This window comes from Bombina bombina, chromosome 1, assembly GCF_027579735.1.
Source record: "Bombina bombina isolate aBomBom1 chromosome 1, aBomBom1.pri, whole genome shotgun sequence".
NCBI lineage: Eukaryota > Metazoa > Chordata > Amphibia > Anura > Bombinatoridae > Bombina > Bombina bombina.
In genome coordinates this window covers 1,141,299,136-1,141,320,200 of record NC_069499.1, presented here as the reverse complement: position 1 = coordinate 1,141,320,200, position 21,065 = coordinate 1,141,299,136, and the positions used below count along the sequence as shown (strand labels likewise).

The window sequence follows — 21,065 nt, the reverse complement described above, 5'->3', positions numbered from 1 at the left end:
TTTTAAACTTTATTTTGGGTGTGGATTATTTTCAGCAGGAATTGGCTGTCTTTATTTTATCCCTCCCTCTCTAGTGACTCTTGTGTGGAAAGATCCACATCTTGGGTAGTCATTATCCCATACGTCACTAGCTCATGGACTCTTGCTAATTACATGAAAGAAAACATAATTTATGTAAGAACTCACCTGATAAATTCATTTCTTTCATATTAGCAAGAGTCCATGAGGCCCGCCCTTTTTTGTGGTGGTTATGATTTTGTATAAAGCACAATTATTCCAATTCCTTATTTTATATGCTTTCGCACTTTTTTATCACCCCACATCTTGGCTATTCGTTAAACTGAATTGTGGGTGTGGTGAGGGGTGTATTTATAGGCATTTTGAGGTTTGGGAAACTTTGCCCCTCCTGGTAGGAATGTATATCCCATACGTCACTAGCTCATGGACTCTTGCTAATATGAAAGAAATGAATTTATCAGGTAAGTTCTTACATAAATTATGTTTTCTTTCATGTAATTAGCAAGAGTCCATGAGCTAGTGACGTATGGGATATACATTCCTACCAGGAGGGGCAAAGTTTCCCAAACCTCAAAATGCCTATAAATACACCCCTCACCACACCCACAAATCAGTTTTACAAACTTTGCCTCCCATGGAGGTGGTGAAGTAAGTTTGTGCTAGATTCTACGTTGATATGCGCTTCGCAGCAGGCTGGAGCCCGGTTTTCCTCTCAGAGTGCAGTGAATGTCAGAGGGATGTGAAGAGAGTATTGCCTATTTGAATTCAATGGTCTCCTTCTACGGGATCTATTTCATAGGTTCTCTGTTATCGGTCGTAGAGATTCATCTCTTACCTCCCTTTTCAGATCGACGATATACTCTTATATATACCATTACCTCTACTGATTCTCGTTTCAGTACTGGTTTGGCTTTCTACTACATGTAGATGAGTGTCCTGGGGTAAGTAAGTCTTATTTTCCGTGACACTCTAAGCTATGGTTGGGCACTTTTATATAAAGTTCTAAATATATGTGTTTAAACATTTATTTGCCTTGATTCAGGATGTTCAATATTCCTTATTTCAGACAGTCAGTTTCATTATTTGGGATAATGCATTTGAATAATAATTTTTTCTTACCTTAAAATTTGACTTTTTCCTGTGGGCTGTTAGGCTCGCGGGGGCTGAAAATGCTTTATTTTATTGCGTCATTCTTGGCGCGGACTTTTTTGGCGCAAAAAATTTTTCTTAGTCATTTCCGGCGTCATACTTGTCACCGGAAGTTATTTGTATTTGCGTCATTTTTTTGACGTTTTTGCACCAAAGATGTCAGCGTCACCAGATGTGGCGTCATTTTTGGCGCCAAAGCATTTAGGCGCCAAATAATGTGGGCGTGTTTTTTTGGCGCTAAAAAATATGGGCGTCATTATTGTCTCCACATTATTTAAGTATCATTGTTTATTTGCTTCTGGTTGCTAGAAGCTTGTTCATTGGCATTTTTTCTCATTCCTGAAACTGTCATTTAAGGAATTTGATAAATTTTGCTTTATATGTTGTTTTTTCTATTACATATTGCAAGATGTCTCAGATTGACCCTGGATCAGAAGCTACTTCTGGAAATTCGCTGCCTGATGCTGGATCTACCAAAGTTAAGTGCATTTGTTGTAAACTTGTGGTAACTGTCCCTCCGGCTGTTGTTTGTGATGAATGTCATGATAAACTTGCTAATGCAGATAATATTTCCTTTAGTAATGTTCCATTACCTGTTGCTGTTCCATCAACATCTTATACTCAGGGTGTTCCTGTTAACATAAGAGATTTTGTTTCTAAATCTATTCGGAAGGCTATGTCTGTTATTCCTCCTTTCAGTAAACGTAAAAAGACTTTTAAAACTTCTCATTTATCAGATAAATTTTTAAATTAACATCATCATTCTGATTCTGTTTCTGATGATGATTTCTCTGGTTCAGAGGATTCTGTTTCAGAAATTGACACTGATGAATCTTCATATTTATTTAAAATGGAATTTATTCGTTCTTTACTTAAAGAAGTCTTAATTGCATTAGAAATAGAGGAATCTGGTCCTCTTGATACTAAATCTAAACGTTTAAATACTGTTTTTAAACCTCCTGTAGTTAATCCGGAAGTTTTTCCCGTCCCTGATGCTATTTCTGAAGTAATTTCCAGGGAATGGAATAATCTGGGTAATTCTTTTACTCCTTCTAAAAGGTTTAAGAAATTGTATCCTGTGCCATCTGACAGATTAGAGTTTTTGGGACAAAATCCCTAAAGTTGATGGGGCTATCTCTACTCTTGCTAAACGTACTACTATTCCTACGGCAGATAGTACTTCTTTTAAGGATCCTTTAGATAGGAAAATTGAATCCTTTCTAAGAAAAGCTTATTTATGTTCAGGTAATCTTCTTAGGCCTGCTATATCTTTGGTGGATGTTGCTGCAGCTTCAACTTTCTGGTTGGAGGCTTTAGCACAACAAGTAACAGATCATAATTCTCATAGCATTGTTAATCTTCTTCAACATGCTAATAACTTTATTTGTGATGCCATCTTTGATATCATTAGGGTTGATGTCAGGTATATGTCTTTAGCTATTTTAGCTAGAAGAGCTTTATGGCTTAAAACTTGGAATGCTGATATGTCTTCTAAGTCAACTTTGCTATCCCTTTCTTTCCAAGGTAATAAATTGTTTGGTTCCCAGTTGGATTCTATTATTTCAACTGTTACTGGGGGGAAAGGAACTTTTTTACCACAGGATAAAAAATCTAAAGGTAAATATAGGGCTGCTAATCGTTTTCGTTCCTTTCGTCAGAATAAGGAACAAAAGCCTGATCCTTCCTCTACAGGAACGGTTTCTGTTTGGAAACCATCTCCAGTCTGGAATAAATCCAAGCCTTTTAGAAAGCCATAGCCAGCTCCCAAGTCCACATGAAGGTGCGGCCCTCATTCCAGCCCAGCTGGTAGGGGGCAAATTACGATTTTTCAAAGAAATTTGGATCAATTCGATTCACAGTCTTTGGATTCAGAACATTGTTTCACAAGGGTACAGAATAGGTTTCAAGATAAGGCCTTCTGCAAGAAGATTTTTTCTTTCTCGCGTTCCAATAAATCCAGTGAAGGCTCAAGCGTTTCTGAAATGTGTTTCAGATCTAGAGTTGGCTGGAGTAATTGTGCCAGTTCCAGTTCTGGAACAGGGTCTGGGGTTTTACTCAAATCTCTTCATTGTACCAAAGAAGGAGAATTCCTTCAGACCAGTTCTGGATTTAAAAATATTGAATCGTTATGTAAGAATACCAACATTCAAAATGGTAACTATAAGGACTATTCTGCCTTTTGTTCAGCAAGGGCATTATATGTCCACAATAGATTTACAAGATGCATATCTGCAGATTCCGATTCATCCAGATCATTTTCAGTTTCTGAGATTTTCTTTTCTAGACAAGCATTACCAGTTTGTGGCTCTGCCGTTTGGCCTAGCAACAGCTCCAAGGATTTTTACAAAGGTTCTCGGTGCCCTTCTATCTGTAATCAGAGAAAAGGGTATTGTGGTATTTCCTTATTTGGACGATATCTTGGTACTTGCTCAGTCTTCACATTTAGCAGAATCTCATACGAATCGACTTGTATCGTTTCTTCAAGAACATGGTTGGAGGATCAATTTACCAAAGAGTTCATTGATTCCTCAGACAAGGGTAACCTTTTTAGGTTTCCAGATAGATTCAGTGTCCATGACTCTGTCTTTGACGGACAAGAGACGTCTGAAATTGGTTTCAGCTTGTCGAAACCTTCAGTCTCAATCATTCCCTTCGGTAGCCTTATGCATGGAAATTCTAGGTCTTATGACTGCTGCATCGGACGCGATCCCCTTTGCTCGTTTTCACATGCGACCTCTTCAGCTCTGTATGCAGAACCAGTGGTGCAGGGATTATACAAAGATATCACAATTAATATCTTTAAATCCGATTGTACGACACTCTCTGACGTGGTGGACAGATCACCATCGTTTAATTCAAGGGGCTTCTTTTGTTCTTCCAACCTGGACTGTGATCTCAACAGGTGCGAGTCTGACAGGTTGGGGAGCTGTATGGGGGTCTCTGACAGCGCAGGGGGTTTGGAAATCTCAGGAGGCGAGATTACCAATCAACATTTTGGAACTCCGTGCGATTTTCAGAGCTCTTCAGTCGTGGCCTCTTCTGAAGAGAGAATCGTTCATTTGTTTTCAGACGGACAATGTCACAACCGTGGCATATGTCAATCATCAAGGAGGGACTCACAGTCCTCTGGCTATGAAAGAAGTATCTCGAATACTTGCATGGGCGGAATCCAGCTCCTGTCTAATTTCTGCGGTTCACATCCCAGGTATAGACAATTGGGAAGCGGATTATCTCAGTCGCCAGGCTTTACATTCGGGCGAATGGTCTCTTCACCCAGAGGTATTTCTTCAGATTGTTCAAATCTGGGGACTTCCAGAAATAGATCTGATGGCTTCGCATCCAAACAAGAAGCTCCCCAGGTATCTGTCCAGATCCAGGGATCCTCAGGCGGAAGCAGTGGATGCATTGTCACTTCCTTGGAAGTATCATCCTGCTTATATCTTTCCGCCTCTAGTTCTTCTTCCAAAAGTGATTTCCAAGATTCTAAAGGAGCGTTCGTTTGTTCTGCTGGTGGCTCCAGCATGGCCTCACAGGTTTTGGTATGCGGATCTTGTTCGGATGGCTACTTGCCAACCGTGGACTCTTCCGTTAAGACCAGACCTTCTATCGCAAGGTCCTTTTTTCCATCAGGATCTCAAATCATTAAATTTGAAGGTATGGAGATTGAACGCTTGATTCTCAGTCATAGAGGTTTCTCTGACTCTGTAATTAATACTATGTTACAGGCTCGTAAATCTGTGTCTAGGAAGATATATTATCGAGTCTGGAAGACTTAGATTTCTTGGTGTTCTTCTCATCATTTTTCTTGGCATTCTTTTAGAATTCCTAGAATTTTACAGTTTCTTCAGGATGGTTTGGATAAAGGTTTGTCTGCAAGTTCCTTGAAAGGACAAATTTCTGCTCTTTCTGTGCTGTTTCATAGAAAGATTGCTAATCTTCCTGATATTCATTGTTTTGTACAAGCTTTGGTTCGTATAATACCTGTCATTAAGTCAATTTCTCCTCCTTGGAGTTTGAATTTGGTTTTGGGGGCTCTTCAAGCTCCTCCGTTTGAACCTATGCATTCGCTGGATATTAAATTACTTTCTTGGAAAGTTTTGTTTCTTTTGGCCATCTCTTCTGCTAGAAGAGTTTCTGAATTATCGGCTCTTTCTTGTGAGTCTCCTTTTCTGATTTTTCATCAGGATAAGGCGGTGTTATGAACTTCATTTAAATTTTTACCTAAGGTTGTGAATTCTAACAACATAAGTAGAGATATTGTGGTTCCTTCATTGTGTCCTAATCCTAAGAATTCTAAGGAAAGATCGTTGCATTCTTTGGATGTAGTTAGAGCTTTGAAATATTATGTTGAAGCTACTAAAGATTTCCGAAAGACTTCTAGTCTTTGTTATCTTTTCCGGTTCCAGGAAAGGCCAGAAGGCTTCTGCCATTTCTTTGGCATCTTGGTTAAAGTCTTTGATTCATCATGCTTATGTTGAGTCGGGCAAATCTCCGCCTCAAAGGATTACAGCTCATAATACTAGGTCAGTTTCTACTTCCTGGGCATTTAGGAATGAAGCTTCGGTGGATCAGATTTGCAAAGGAGCAACTTCTTTGCATACTTTTACTAAATTCTACCATTTTGATGTGTTTTCTTCTTCTGAAGCAGTTTTTGGTAGAAAAGTACTTCAGGCAGCTGTTTCAGTTTGATTCTTCTGCTTATAATTTCATTTTTTTTTCATTATTTGAGATTAAAACTTTTTTTGTTTTGGGTTGTGGATTATTATTATTTTTCAGCGGAATTGGCTGTCTTTATTTTATCCCTCCCTCTCTAGTGACTCTTGCGTGGAAGTTCCACATCTTGGGTATTCATTATCCCATACGTCACTAGCTCATGGACTCTTGCTAATTACATGAAAAAAAACATAATTTATGTAAGAACTTACCTGATAAATTCATTTCTTTCATATTAGCAAGAGTCAATGAGGCCCACCCTTTTTATGGTGGTTATGATTTTTTTGTATAAAGCACTATTGTTCCAATTCCTTATTTCTCTTGTTAAGTGTGTTCAGTCCACGGGTCATCCATTACTTATGGGATATATTCTCCTTCCCAACAGGAAGTTGCAAGAGGATCACCCAAGCAGAGCTGCTATATAGCTCCTCCCCTCACATGTCATATCCAGTCATTCTCTTGCAACCCTCAACAAAGAAGGAGGTCGCGAGAGGAGCTGGAGTTTTTACTTAATTATTCTTCAATCAAAAGTTTGTTATTTTAAATGGTACCGGAGTGTGCTGTTTTTCTATCTCAGGCAGTATTTGGAAGAAGAAACTGCCTGCGTTTTCTATGATCTTAGCAGGCGTAACTAAGATCCACTGGCTGTTCTCGACATTCTGAGGAGTGGGGTAACTTCAGAAAATGGGAATAGCATGCGGGGTTTCCCGCAAATGAGGTATGTGCAGTACAATATTTTCTGGGAATGGAATTAACTAAGAAAACACTGCTGTTACCCGTATGATGTAAGTACAGCCTTAAATGCAGTAGTAGTGACTGGTATCAGGCTGATAAATGTATGCACAGTAGAGTTATTTTCTAGGGACTAGAATTTGACTGAAAAAATACTGTTAATACTGAGCCTTAACTGAAGTAGAAGCGACTGGTAGCAGGCTTAGTAATAACTTTACACAGCATCTGAAATGTTGTTTTTTTTTTTTTTTTTTAAAAACGTTTACTGGCATGTTAATCGTTTTGTGAGGTAGTTTGGTGATAAATCTTTTTGGGCATGATTTTTTTCCACACGGCTAACGTATATTTCTGCATAGAAACCGTTATATCAGGGCTCCCACTGTTGTAATAGGAGTGGGAGGGACTTTTTTTTTAGCGCCTTGTTGCGCAGTTAAAATTCTAGCACAGTCTTCCTGCTTCTTCCTCTTTGATCCAGGACGTCTCCAGAGAGCTCAGGGATCTTCAAAATTCGTTTTTGAGGGAGGTAATCAGTTACAGCAGACCTGTGACAGTGTGTTTGACTGTGATAAAAGCGTTAAATCTTAATTTGATATCCGTTTTTTGGGTACTGAGGGGTTAATCATCCTTTTGCTAATGGGTGCAATCCTCTGCTAATTAATACATTTAAAGAATTGTTGACTATAACTGAACTAGTTCTTTGTTATTCAATTGTGTTTTTTAAAAAAAGCGCTGCAGCGTTTTTTATATTGCTTGTAAACTTATTGGAGTAATTTCCAAGCTTGCTAGCTTCATTGCTAGTCTGTTTAAACATGTCTGATACAGAGGAATCTGCTTGTTCATTATGTTTAAAAGCCGATGTGGAGCCCAATAGAAATATGTGTACCAATTGTATTGATATTACTTTGAATAAAAGTCAATCTGTACCGATAAAGAAATTATCACCAGACAACGAGGTGGAAGTTATGCCGTCTAACTCTCCTCACGTGTCAGTACCTTCGTCTCCCGCTCGGGAGGTGTGTAAGATTGAGGCGCCAAGTACATCAAGGCCCTTACAAATCACTTTACATGATATGGCTAATGTTATGAAAGAAGTATTATACAATATGCCCGACTTAAGAGGCAAGCGCGACAGCTCTGGGTTAAGGACAGAGCGCGCCGATGACACGAGAGCCATGTCTGATACTGCTTCACAATTTGCAGAACATGAGGACGGAGAGCTTCATTCTGTGGGTGACGGTTCTGATTCGGGGAGACCGGATTCAGAAATTTCAAATTTTAAATTTAAGCTTGAGAACCTCCGCGTGTTGCTAGGGGAGGTGTTAGCGGCTCTGAATGATTGTGACACGGTGGCAATCCCAGAGAAATTATGTAGGCTGGATAAATACTATGCGGTACCGGTGTGTACTGACGTTTTTCCTATACCAAAGAGGTTTACAAAGATTATTAGCAAGGAGTGGGATAGACCCGGTGTGCCTTTTTCCCCTCCTCCGATATTTAGAAAAATGTTCCCTATAGACGCCACCACACGAGACTTATGGCAGACGGTCCCTAAGGTGGAGGGAGCAGTTTCTACTTTAGCCAAGCGTACCACTATCCCGGTGGAGGATAGCTGTGCTTTCTCAGATCCAATGGATAAAAAATTAGAGGGTTACCTTAAGAAAATGTTTGTTCAACAAGGTTTTATATTACAGCCTCTTGCATGCATTGCGCCTGTCACTGCTGCAGCGGCATTCTGGTTTGAGTCTCTGGAAGAGGCGATTCGCACAGGACCATTGGATGAATCTTTGAGCAAGATTAGAACCCTTAAGCTGGCTAATGCGTTTGTTTCGGATGCCGTAGTGCATTTAACCAAACTTACGGCTAAGAATTCCGGATTCGCCATACAGGCGCGCAGAGCGCTATGGCTTAAATCCTGGTCAGCAGATGTAACTTCTAAGTCTAAACTACTAAACATTCCTTTCAAAGGGCAGACCTTATTCGGGCCCGGCTTGAAGGAAATTATTGCTGACATTACTGGAGGTAAGGGCCACACCCTTCCTCAGGACAGGGCCAAATCAAAGGCCAAACAGTCTAATTTTCGTGCCTTTCGTAATTTCAAGGTAGGAGCAGCATCAACTTCCTCCGCTCCAAAACAGGAAGGAACTACTGCTCGTTACAGACAGGGTTGGAAAGGCAACCAGTCATGGAACAAGGGCAAGCAGGCCAGAAAGCCTACTTCCGCCCCTAAGACAGCATGAAGACAGGGCCCCCTTTCCGGAGACGGATCTAGTGGGGGGCAGACTTTCTCTCTTCGCCCAGGCTTGGGCAAGAGATGTACAGGATCCCTGGACGTTGGAGATTATATCTCAGGGATACCTTCTGGATTTCAAAACTTCTCCTCCACAAGGGAGGTTTCATCTGTCAAGGTTATCAACAAACCTAGTAAAGAAAGAGGCATTTCTACAATGTGTACAAGACCTCTTAGTGACGGGAGTGATCCACCCAGTTCCGCGAACGGAACAGGGGCAAGGGTTTTATTCAAATCTGTTTGTGGTTCCCAAGAAAGAGGGAACCTTCAGACCAATCTTAGACTTAAAAATCTTAAACAAATTCCTAAGGGTTCCATCGTTCAAGATGGAAACCATTCGGACCATCCTACCCATGATCCAAGAGGGTCAATATATGACCACAGTGGACTTAAAGGATGCCTACCTTCACATACCGATTCACAAAGATCATTATCGGTACCTAAGGTTTGCGTTTCTAGACAGGCATTACCAGTTTGTAGCTCTTCCCTTCGGGTTAGCTACGGCCCCGAGAATTTTTACAAAGGTTCTGGGCTCACTTCTGGCGGTACTAAGACCACGAGGCATAGCGGTGGCTCCGTACCTAGACGACATTCTGATACAAGCGTCAAGTTTTCAAAATGCAAAGTCTCATACAGAGATAGTTCTAGCATTTCTGAGGTCGCATGGGTGGAAAGTGAACATGGAAAAGAGTTCTCTGTTACCACTCACAAGGGTCCCTTTTCTAGGGACTCTTATAGATTCTGTAGAGATGAAGATTTACCTGACAGAGTCCAGGTTATCAAAGATTCTCAATGCTTGCCGTGTCCTTCACTCCATTCCAAGCCCATCAGTAGCTCAGTGCATGGATGTAATCGGCTTAATGGGCGCGGCAATGGACATAGTGCCATTTGCGCGCCTACATCTCAGACCGCTGCAACTATGCATGCTAAGTCAATGGAACGGGGATTACTCAGATCTGTCCCCTTTGCTAAATCTGGACCAGGAGACCAGAGATTCTCTTCTCTGGTGGTTGTCACGGGTTCATCTGTCCAAAGGAATGACTTTTCGCAGACCAGATTGGACGATTGTAACAACAGATGCCAGCCTACTAGGCTGGGGAGCAGTCTGGAACTCCCTGAAGGCTCAGGGATTGTGGACTCAGGAGGAGAGACTCCTCCCGATAAACATTCTAGAATTAAGAGCAATATTCAATGCTCTTCTAGCTTGGCCTCAGTTAGCAACACTGAGGTTCATCAGATTTCAGTCGGACAACATCACGACTGTGGCTTACATCAATCATCAAGGGGGAACCAGGAGTTCCCTAGCGATGTTGGAAGTCTCGAAGATAATTCGCTGGGCAGAGTCTCACTCTTGCCACCTGTCAGCGATCTACATCCCAGGCGTGGAGAACTGGGAGGCGGATTTTCTAAGTCGCCAGACCTTTCATCCGGGGGAGTGGGAACTCCACCCGGAGGTATTTGCTCAACTGATTCGTCGTTGGGGCAAACCGGATCTGGATCTCATGGCATCTCGCCAGAACGCCAAGCTTCCTTGTTACGGATCCAGGTCCAGGGACCCGGGTGCGGTGCTAGTAGATGCACTAGCAGCCCCTTGGGTTTTCAACATAGCTTATGTGTTTCCACCTTTTCCGTTGCTACCTCGACTGATTGCCAGGATCAAACAGGAGAGAGCATCGGTGATTCTGATAGCGCCTGCGTGGCCACGCAGGACCTGGTATGCAGACCTAGTGGACATGTCGTCCTGTCCACCATGGTCTCTACCCCTGAGGCAGGACCTTCTAATCCAGGGTCCTTTCAACCATCCAAACCTAATTTCTCTGAGGCTGACTGCTTGGAAATTGAACGCTTGATTCTATCAAAGCGTGGGTTTTCGGATTCGGTTATTGATACATTAATACAGGCTCGGAAACCTGTTACCAGAAAAATTTACCACAAGATATGGCGTAAATATTTATATTGGTGTGAATCCAAGAGTTACTCATGGAGTAAGGTTAGGATTCCTAGGATATTGTCTTTTCTACAAGAGGGTTTAGAAAAGGGCTTATCCGCTAGTTCGCTAAAGGGACAGATTTCTGCTCTGTCTATTCTTTTACACAAGCGTCTGGCAGAGAATCCAGACGTCCAGGCTTTTTGTCAGGCTTTGGCTAGGATTAAGCCTGTGTTTAAAACTGTTGCTCCTCCGTGGAGCTTAAACTTGGTTCTTAAAGTTCTTCAGGGTGTTCCGTTTGAACCCCTTCATTCCATTGATATTAAGCTTTTATCTTGGAAAGTTCTGTTTTTGATGGCTATTTCCTCGGCTCGGAGAGTCTTTGAGTTATCTGCCTTACATTGTGATTCTCCTTATCTGATCTTTCATTCAGACAAGGTAGTCCTGCGTACTAAACCTGGGTTTTTACCTAAGGTTGTCTCTAACAGGAATATCAATCAAGAGATTGTTGTTCCATCGTTATGTCCTAATCCTTCTTCAAAGAAGGAACGTCTTTTACATAATCTAGACGTGGTCCGTGCCCTGAAGTTCTACTTACAGGCAACTAAAGATTTTCGACAAACTTCTTCTCTGTTTGTCGTTTACTCTGGACAGAGGAGAGGTCAAAAGGCTTCGGCTACCTCTCTCTCTTTTTGGCTTCGTAGCATAATACGCTTAGCCTATGGGACTGCTGGACAGCAGCCTCCTGAAAGAATTACAGCTCATTCCACTAGAGCTGTGGCTTCCACCTGGGCCTTTAAGAATGAGGCCTCTGTTGAACAGATTTGCAAGGCTGCAACTTGGTCTTCACTTCATACTTTTTCCAAATTTTACAAATTTGACACTTTTGCTTCTTCGGAGGCTGTTTTTGGGAGAAAGGTTCTACAGGCAGTGGTTCCTTCTGTTTAATGTTCCTGCCTTGTCCCTCCCATCATCCGTGTACTTTAGCTTTGGTATTGGTATCCCATAAGTAATGGATGACCCGTGGACTGAACACACTTAACAAGAGAAAACATAATTTATGCTTACCTGATAAATTTATTTCTCTTGTAGTGTGTTCAGTCCACGGCCCGCCCTGTCTTTTTGATGCAGGTTCTAAATTTTAAATTATAACTCCAGTCACCACTGCACCCTATAGTTTCTCCTTTCTCGTCTTGTTTCGGTCGAATGACTGGATATGACATGTGAGGGGAGGGTCTATATAGCAGCTCTGCTTGGGTGATCCTCTTGCAACTTCCTGTTGGGAAGGAGAATATATCCCATAAGTAATGGATGACCCGTGGACTGAACACACTACAAGAGAAATACATTTATCAGGTAAGCATAAATTATGTTTTTTTTTATGCTTTCACACTTTTTTCTTATCACCCCACTTCTTGGCTATTCGTTAAACTGATTTCTGGGTGTGGTGAGGGGTGTATTTATATGCATTTTGAGGTTTGGGAAACTTTGCCCCTCCTGGTAGGAATGTATATCCCATACGTCACTAGCTCATGGACTCTTGCTAATATGAAAGAAATGAATTTATCAGGTAAGTTCTTACATAAATTATGTTTTTGTGTTAGATTGTGTGCTCAGACAATATAAGTTGAGATATTGTTCCTCCTTTCAGAAGGGCTTCTAAACAATTTGGATATATTGAAGTACTATGTTGATGCTACTAAGAATTTCAGATAACCTTCTAGTTCATTTTTCATGTTTTTAAGAGAGGGCAGAAAGCTACTGCCATTTCTTTAGTTTCTTGGTTAAAACTTTTGATTTATAAAGCTTACTTGGAGGTGGGACAACTTTCACCAAGACAGATTACTGCTCATTCTACCAGATCATTTGCCACTTCTTTGGCTTTCAGTATTGACCAAATTGGCAAAGCAGCTAATTGGTGGTCTTTGCATACATTTACTAAATTCTACAATTTTGCTGTTTTTTGCTTCTTCTGAAGCAGCCTTTGGTAGGAAAGTCCTCCAGGGAGTTGTCTCAGATGAATTTTGATTTTGTTTGTCGGTCATTTTAATTGCATGAAAAAAAAAGAGAAAATTTTTACCTTTTGTGTTGTTTTTTTTGTTCTACTAGGGTTTTGGATTTAGTTTCTCTCTGAAAAAAAGATGTTCCTTTTCCCCCTTATTTCTCATTACTCATGGACTACACAGCTTGGGTATTAGTTCCCAGGAGTATTGGATTGCGGACTCTCCTCACCTCTATGAAAGAAAACATAATTTATGATTACCTGGTAAATTTCTTTCTTGGTGGTGAGAATCCACAAAGCCCCACCCTGTTTTTTTGGTGTTATTTGTGCAAACATCTTTTTTCCCTCTTCCTTTTATTTTGCTCATTACTTTTTCCACTTTTTTTTTTAACTTGGCTATACATCAGACTAATTTACCAGTGAAGGGTTTTATAGAGCTCTTGGGGTTTGGGAATCTTTGCCTCAACCTAGTGGCAGGGAATTCCCAGGAGTAATAGGTAGTGGACTCTCACCACCATGAAAGAAAATAATTTATCAGATAAACATAAATTATGTTTTCTACTGGGACTGGAGGTAAAGTAGCTTTTCTCTCTCAGACCAAGAAGTTTAAGGGTAAGATCAGGGCTTCCTATCGTCAGTCTAGGAACCAAAAGTCTTCCTCTTTCTTTCAGAAGCAGAGATGTTACAGATTTTCCTCGAAGCCAAATTTAAATTAATTAAGAAACCTGCCACCTCTACTTTGTCAGTATCAGGATGCAACCTCGATCCAAAACTTCTGGTAGGGGGCATAATACGCTGTTCTAAATACATGAGTTCTGTTTTATGTTCTGAAGAATCTTGGAAAGGCAAGAGTCTTCTTTCAGTTAGTCTTAGATCTGGAATATATGGAAATTATAATGCCAGTTCCAAGGTTGGAACAAGGCCAGGGGTTATATTTAAACCTTTTCATCATTAAAGACTTTAATAAAATTTCTCTGAGTTCCTTATTTTAAAATGGAGACGGTTCGAACTATTCTTTAAATATATATATATATATATAAAATTAAAAAAATATTTTGCCCGACCTTTGTTACTTGTGAACTCTCACCACCTTTAAGAAAGAAAATATAATTTATGCTTACCTGATAAATTAATTTCTTTCATGGTGGTTAGAGTCCATGAAACCTGCCCGTTTTTGTTTTTTTTGTTAGATTTTAATATTTTTTTAAATTATTTTTTTTTGGCTGCTCATTTCATAATAGAAAGTTGTTTAGAAGGTATTAGAAGGATGCTTGAATCAATTTATAAAACAACTTATTTAAATTACACAAATTAAATAGTATAAAGTGAAAATGAAACAAAACAAAAGACTGTAAAATAAAATTAAGAAAGACACATTTTATTTATTTAGATCAGGGATATTTTAAAATGGGGTGTTTAGGGGCCTCTGTGACCCAGTATACAAGCCACCACTGTATATTTTATTTGTAAAGTGCTGCCGAATTCTGTAGCTCCCAGGACAAGAGTAGGGATGTACAATTACTCTGATTTGTGATAAAAACGTCTACAAATACATATACCAGACTAAATAAAACAAATACAAAATGGCGGGGGCTCTATTTCATTTGTTTTGTTTGAAAATGTTTGTAAGTTGTTAAATTGGCAAAGCTATGCATTTATGATAGTTCAGTTTTTATTCTGAAAAATTTGATAGGTTTACTTTGTTATTCATATAATATTATGCCGTATACGGGTCGCAGTGGTACAATATGATTTATCAAGCCGCCTAAATGCATTCATGGAAAGTCGCACTTAAAAGGACATGAAAGTACAAATGAAGCTTTCATGGTGCAGATAGAATATCCAAGTGTAAGAGGCGTTTCAATTTACTTTTTTCAAACTTTTGTAAAAAAGAATACCTAGCTTTGCTATGCGCTACTCGAAGCAGTAATACAGTTAAATTCTTAGAATTTGGTGAAAAATAAATAATGGTTTATATGAAATAACAAATCTTAGACATTCGTTCACTAGGGGCACTTTTTTTAATATATACGCAGGTCCTTTATTTATGCAGTTCCGTTTGTAATAATGTGTATTTTTAAGCAAAGGTATCCTAATATGCAAGATAGTTCCTTTGTTTCTGTGTTTTAGCACATACAGTATAAATCCCTATACTTCTATGTGATACTGTTTAAAATCTGCCTGTTTTGCAGTTTCAGTTATCTGATCTCACTATCTTAGAACTGTGTCTTGAGTATAAAATCTCTGTAGATCTAAGTAATAAATTGTCTCCTCCTTATTAAATCTCATGGTCTCTTTTTCATTAGAACATGTCTTAATAATAGCCTTTAGCTCCCAGCTGTATCTCCATTTATGATTTTATTTTAAGCCCTAAATCCGTGGATTAATCTAGGGATTATCATGCAGACGGTGGCTCTGATTTCTCGAGTATCAATGTTTATCCCTGCGGCTGTTTATTAAGACACTCCAGTTAGATGTCCTGAATCCTTTGGCACAACTTCATCTTCATTTTACTGCTTCCTTACCAATACACTTGAGTACAGTTTGAGGACTATTAGGAAGATAAAAGGTGACCTACCAGCAAAAGTGAATTGAAATATATGTCAATATAGAAAGTCAATGATTGAATAGATTCTGTGCTTGTAAAGCAGGAAAGAAAATAGTAACCGGCAAGCAGACATTCTCAAAATCTTTACTTAAAGGGACATTAGACACCTATTGCTTTTGTGTAAACATTGTGCTTTGTCCCACACTTAATAGAAAGGCCAAAAAGCAAAATCTGTAACCTGGGTTTTCAAAATGCTGCAAATTTCCTATAGCAGCCATTTGATTTGCAGCATTTGTAGGTTAAATTTATTTTCACAAAAGCAACAGTTTGAATGGGCATTATAATAATAATAATAATTAAAAAAAAATCATCTAATTTTAGAGGCTATTGGCCCTAGACTACTGTGTGTTAAGATGCTGCTTGGGACACGAAGAGCACAGTTCCACACTTGGCAGTATCACTGAAGGGGCAGAACCGGGAATTTTGTGTAGCTGCAAGGGAGATGGATGGGGAGAGATTCTTCAAACCCCTCAATCTCAGCTCCTTTAGCAGCTCCAAACCTGACCGCCCATTTTAAAGAGTATGGCAGTTTTGGAGCAGTACCACACAGCAGATATTTTAAAAATAAAGTAAAAAAAAACAAAAACATATGCTAATTTGCTTGAAAATGGGTGATTATATGTGCAATAAAAAAATCTGGTATTTCCAGTGACCCCTAATAATAATAATTTTCTAGTAGATAAGTCCATCTCCCAAATAAAATATATTAATTTCATCTGTATAGTCAAATGACCTATGTGGTAACAGTGAACATCTTTTAAGAAAGGTGTACAATTGGGCCCCTCTAATCTATATTATAACCCCAATAAGCCTGTATGGGTCCCTATTGCACATGTGGCTACCCTTGATGACAATTTAGTAAGGTGGTCACAGTAGCAGCAGTGGTCATTTGGCAATTTTCAATATTATTTATTAAAATCTAAGCAAAAATATACTTTTTTTTTTTTTCATATACATTTTATCCACAGATTTAAATAAACTTTAAATCTGACTTACATTTGACTTACAAAATGCTCACAATCGGCTCAGCACTGGAAGGAAAAAAGACTTGGCAGCGAAAGGGTTAATGTCCTTTTAAAGTAAAATTGATACACCGTATTGTTCCTTCGTCACATAGACCCTTCTGTCAGAAATCCTTTTATTTTACATTCTAATTAAACAGACTGTTGAACCAGATGCACACCCTTCTGATTTAGGAGATTACAAAAAATATTATCCTTATTTTATCCCATGTTTAATTTCTTCCATGTGATATGCTGTGGCCTTTTAATTTCTTATAAAAGGTCATCATTTAAAATGTTTGTTTACTCTCAGACAAGCGGTTTCCCTATCTGTGAAGCAGTCTTTTTAAATAGAAAATATACTAAATTAATGGGATAGCCCTTTTTCAGCAGGAAGTTCATATCTCCTTGGAGATATACACAGTATTAGATTAAATAAAAAATGAAGTTAGGAATCAAATATTGCATAAGATGTTACAATAATTAGGACAGGTTAAACAGGACCAACAGGTCACATATTCCATAAAATGATTTATTTGTATGAAATATGGCTTCTAATATACCACAAGTTAGGCAATTACTGTGAAACTCAGGAGACTACAAGCATTAGCAAGCTCTAGACTTAAAGTCTGTATCACTGATAATTTGGTATATGGTGACATAGCAATGAGGTGCAGAATTGATATCCTTTTTATGTATATACTTTTTATAAGACCTTTTAAAGTAGGGGTGTCAAACTGGCGGCCCGCTAACCTAATTTTGTGCGGCCCACACCACCTCCATGAAAAATAATATGAAAAATAATAATTATAATATGCTTATTACTTAAAGAGTGAGTGTGCTTACTATTAGGTATGCACATACATGCGACCTCCATTCAGCTCTCAATTATAATGACTGTATTACTTTGTCCTGGCATTGCGTTGTATAGTGAGCAGCTGCACTTTTGTAGCAAGATCATTAAAACCCCTCAGTCTTTAACGAGTAGCATTGCTATTAAAAAGAAAAAGGCAGACACCGATAAGTGCATAATGATTTATTTGGCACATGCAGCACTTCTTTATATGTTTTCATTAATATGGCAGCACTGATTTCACACATCATTTTTATCCATTCCTTTCAATAATTTTCTTTTTAACTAAAATCGCATACTTTATATTTGACTAGTCCTAAAGCCCGTGTACACGGGCCAATTTTTTAGGTACCGCGGTTCCAACCCTTGCTCCCTCTCTCTCCCCCTTCTCTTTTGCGCTCTCTCTCTCTCTCCCCCCCTCTCTGTTGAGTTCTCTCTCTCCCCCTTATTTTGCACTCTCCCCCCTCTTTTGCTCTCTCTCTCTCTCCCCTTTTTTGCTCTCTTTCTCCCCTCTTGTGCTCTCTCTCTCCCACCTCTTTTGCTCTCTCTCCCCTCTTTTGCTCTCTCTCCCCTCTTTTGCTCTCTCTCTCTCTCTCTTCCCCCCCTCATCTGCTCTCTCCCCCCTCTTGCTCTCTCTCGCCCTCTTTTGCTCTCTCTCTCCCCTATTTTGCTCTCTCTCTCCCCTATTTTGCTCTCTCTCCCCCCTCTTTTGCGCTCTCTCTCCCCCTCTTTTTTGCTCTCTCTCTCCCCTCTTGTGCTCTCTCTCTCCCACCTCTTTTGCTCTCTCTCCCCTCTTTTGCTCTCTCTCCCCCTCTTTTGCTCTCTCTCTCTCTCTCTTCCCCCCCTCATCTGCTCTCTCCCCCCTCTTGCTCTCTCTCGCCCTCTTTTGCTCTCTCTCTCCCCTATTTTGCTCTCTCTCTCCCCTATTTTGCTGTCTCTCCCCCCTCTTTTGCGCTCTCTCTCCCCCTCTTTTGCGCTCTCTCTCCCCCCTCTTTTGCTCTCTCTCTCCCCCCTCTTTTGCTCTCTCTCCCCCCTCTTTTGCTCTCTCTCCCCCCTCTTTTGCACTCTCTCTCCCCCCCTCTCTTTTGCGCTCTCTCTCTCTCCCACCCTCTCTTTTGCTCTCTCTCCCCCTCTCTTTTGCTCTCTTCCCCTCTTTTTTGCTCTCTCTTCCCCTCTTTTTTGCTCTCTCTCCCCCTCTCTTTTGCTCTCTCTTCCTCTTTTGCGCTCTCTCCCCCTTCTCTTTTGCGCTCTCTCCCCCTCTTTTGTGCACTCTCTCTCCCCCCTCTCTTTTAAACTCTCTCCCCCCCTCTCTTTTGAGCTCTCTCTCCCCCCCTCTCTTTTGAGCTTTCTCTCTCCCCCCACTCTTTTAAACTCTCTCCCCCCCTCTCTTTTGAGCTCTCTCTCTCCCCCTCTCTTTTGTGCTTTCTCCCCCTTGCGCTCTCTCCCCCTCTTTTTTGCGCTCTCTCCCCCTCTTTTGCGCTCTCTCTCTATCTCATTTGCTCTCTCTCTCCCTCTTTTGCACTCTGTCTCCACCTTCTCTTTTGCGCTCTCTCCCCCCTCTTTTGAGCTCTCTTTTAAACTCTCCCCCCTCTCTTTTACACTCTCTCTCCCCCTCTCTTTTACGCTCTCTCTCCCCCCTCTCTTTTACGCTCTCTCTCCCCCCTCTCTTTTGCGCTCTCTCTCCCCCCCTCTCTTTTGCGCGCTCTCTCCCCCCTCTCTTTTGCGCGCTCTCTCTCCCCCCTCTCTTTTGTGCGCTCTCTCTCCCCCTCTCTTGCGCTCTCTCCCCCTCTCTTGCGCTCTCTCCCCCTCTCTTGCGCTCTCTCCCCCTCTCTTGCGCTCTCTCCCCCTCTCTTGCGCTCTCTCCCCCTCTCTTTTGCGCTCTCTCTCCCACCTCTCTTTTAAGCTCTCTCTCCCACCTCTCTTTTAAGCTCTCTCTCCCCCCCTCTCTTTTGAGCTCTCTCTCTCCCCCCTCTCTTTTTAGCTCTCTCTCCCCCTCTCTCCCCCCCTCTTTCTCTCCCACTCTTTCTCTCCCACTCTCTTGCGCTCTCTCTCCCTCTTTTGCTCTTCCCCCTCTCTCTGCTCGCTTTCTTTCCTTCCTTCCTTCCTCTGTTTCGTTCTCTCCCGCCGGCCACGCCCCGCGCCCCCTGCGAGGCCACGCCCGCCGGCCACGTCCCCATCATGGCACGCCCGGCCGCTGGTCACGCCCCCACCAGGCAGCTTCCGCAGTGCGCACTACTCTGCAGCTGAAGGCCAGGTGTGTTTGTCCGCGCGCAGTCTCTACTGCGCATGACGGCTTCAGACAAACACACTTGGCCTTTTATAATATAGGATATATATTCTATATGCATTTATTTTATATTATATACAACAGGTATATGTCTATCACTATTCAAACAGTGGGTCGCTATGCCGACAGCGTTGTGGTCCACTATTTATAATGCAGAGGAAAGGTTATACTATGTGCATGCGTATGCTTTACTGTGAGTGTGCCCGAAAAAGGGCTGCTAAAGAAAAAAATAGCACGGAGGGAGCGCGTGTGTCACTTTCTTAAAAGCAATAGAGCGCATTTCATCAAGCCAGAGTAAGTTAATTAGGAGTTAAACACAATCTTTTGAAATGTATGCAGTTATAGCAAACGTCACTGCTTTGTTTAGCAATGGCAAGATATATAGATAGTGTGCGACCCACGTAAGTTGTACTTGTATGTAAAATGACCCGCGACTGAAATCATTTTTGACACCCCTGCTTTAAAGCAACATAAAATAAAATGCATGTTTATAGGGATTGTAAAGACAAAATTACACTTTCACCGTTTAGACAGAGCTTACAGTTTTTAAACAACTTTCCATTTTATGTCTATTGGCAAATTCGCTTCGCCCTCTTGTATCCTTTGTTGAATAGCAAACCTAGGTGAGCTCATAGGACCTCTGGAGCATGCACGTGTCTAGCACTCTATGGCAGTACTGTTTTCTATGTAATATGCTGTAGAATGTATTACAACTCAGTCTGCATCGTTGGCAATGTACACGTGTCACTGTTGGCTTTGTGAGCGAGCGCAATATTTGAAATAGGGTATACAGAGCATATATACACTCCGTGCACTGAAAAGCTGGTGCTGAAACCGTTCTAACTTTTTGCTAGAAGCATTTTTGCTAGTACTTCATGTGCACTTTAGTTTTGAGATCTGTGTCTTTAAAATGTAATTAAAGGGACATTATAGTGTTAAAATTATATGATCTAATCTCTGCAGGTCCTGAGCAGAAACTGCAACTGATTAGTTTGGGACCTGCAGTGAGAGGACTTTAAGTATGTGTTTAACCCTTTTGCAAGAGTTAACACATAGCATTACCGTGGATTATAGCATATAATTTTAACACTATAATAGCCCTTTAACCAAAGCTTCGTTTTTAATACAAGCCAAGGTGTTTTACAACTGAATGGACAAACAAAATTATCTTGAATACTACTGGTATTGTTTACCTTTAATTTATAAGTAGAAGCAGCATGCATAGAACATTGCATTGCTTGATTATATATCTCTTCATGCATCTAAATACATGGTAAATCAAAAATCACATTAAGTCACAACATCAGGATATAGCTTCTTTATTTATATTATCCCAGAATCCTGAGCAGTAAACGCAAGGTTGTTAAGACATAAGAGGACATGCATGTACCAGGATTTCATTATCTCTGCATGTGTCTTAAATAAAATTATTAATCCAAATTTGTTCAGGCAGAAATATCATAACATCCTATTTGCAGCCCTTGGAAG

General features: G+C 40.6%; 1 protein-coding gene across 3 annotated transcripts in view; it reads left to right on the top strand.

Moving 5' to 3' along the window:
* LOC128645807 (signal transducer and activator of transcription 5B) overlaps positions 1-21,065 on the top strand; it is a 981,630-nt gene that overhangs the window by 355,358 nt on the left and 605,207 nt on the right. The gene's annotated exons all lie outside the window — the stretch shown is intronic.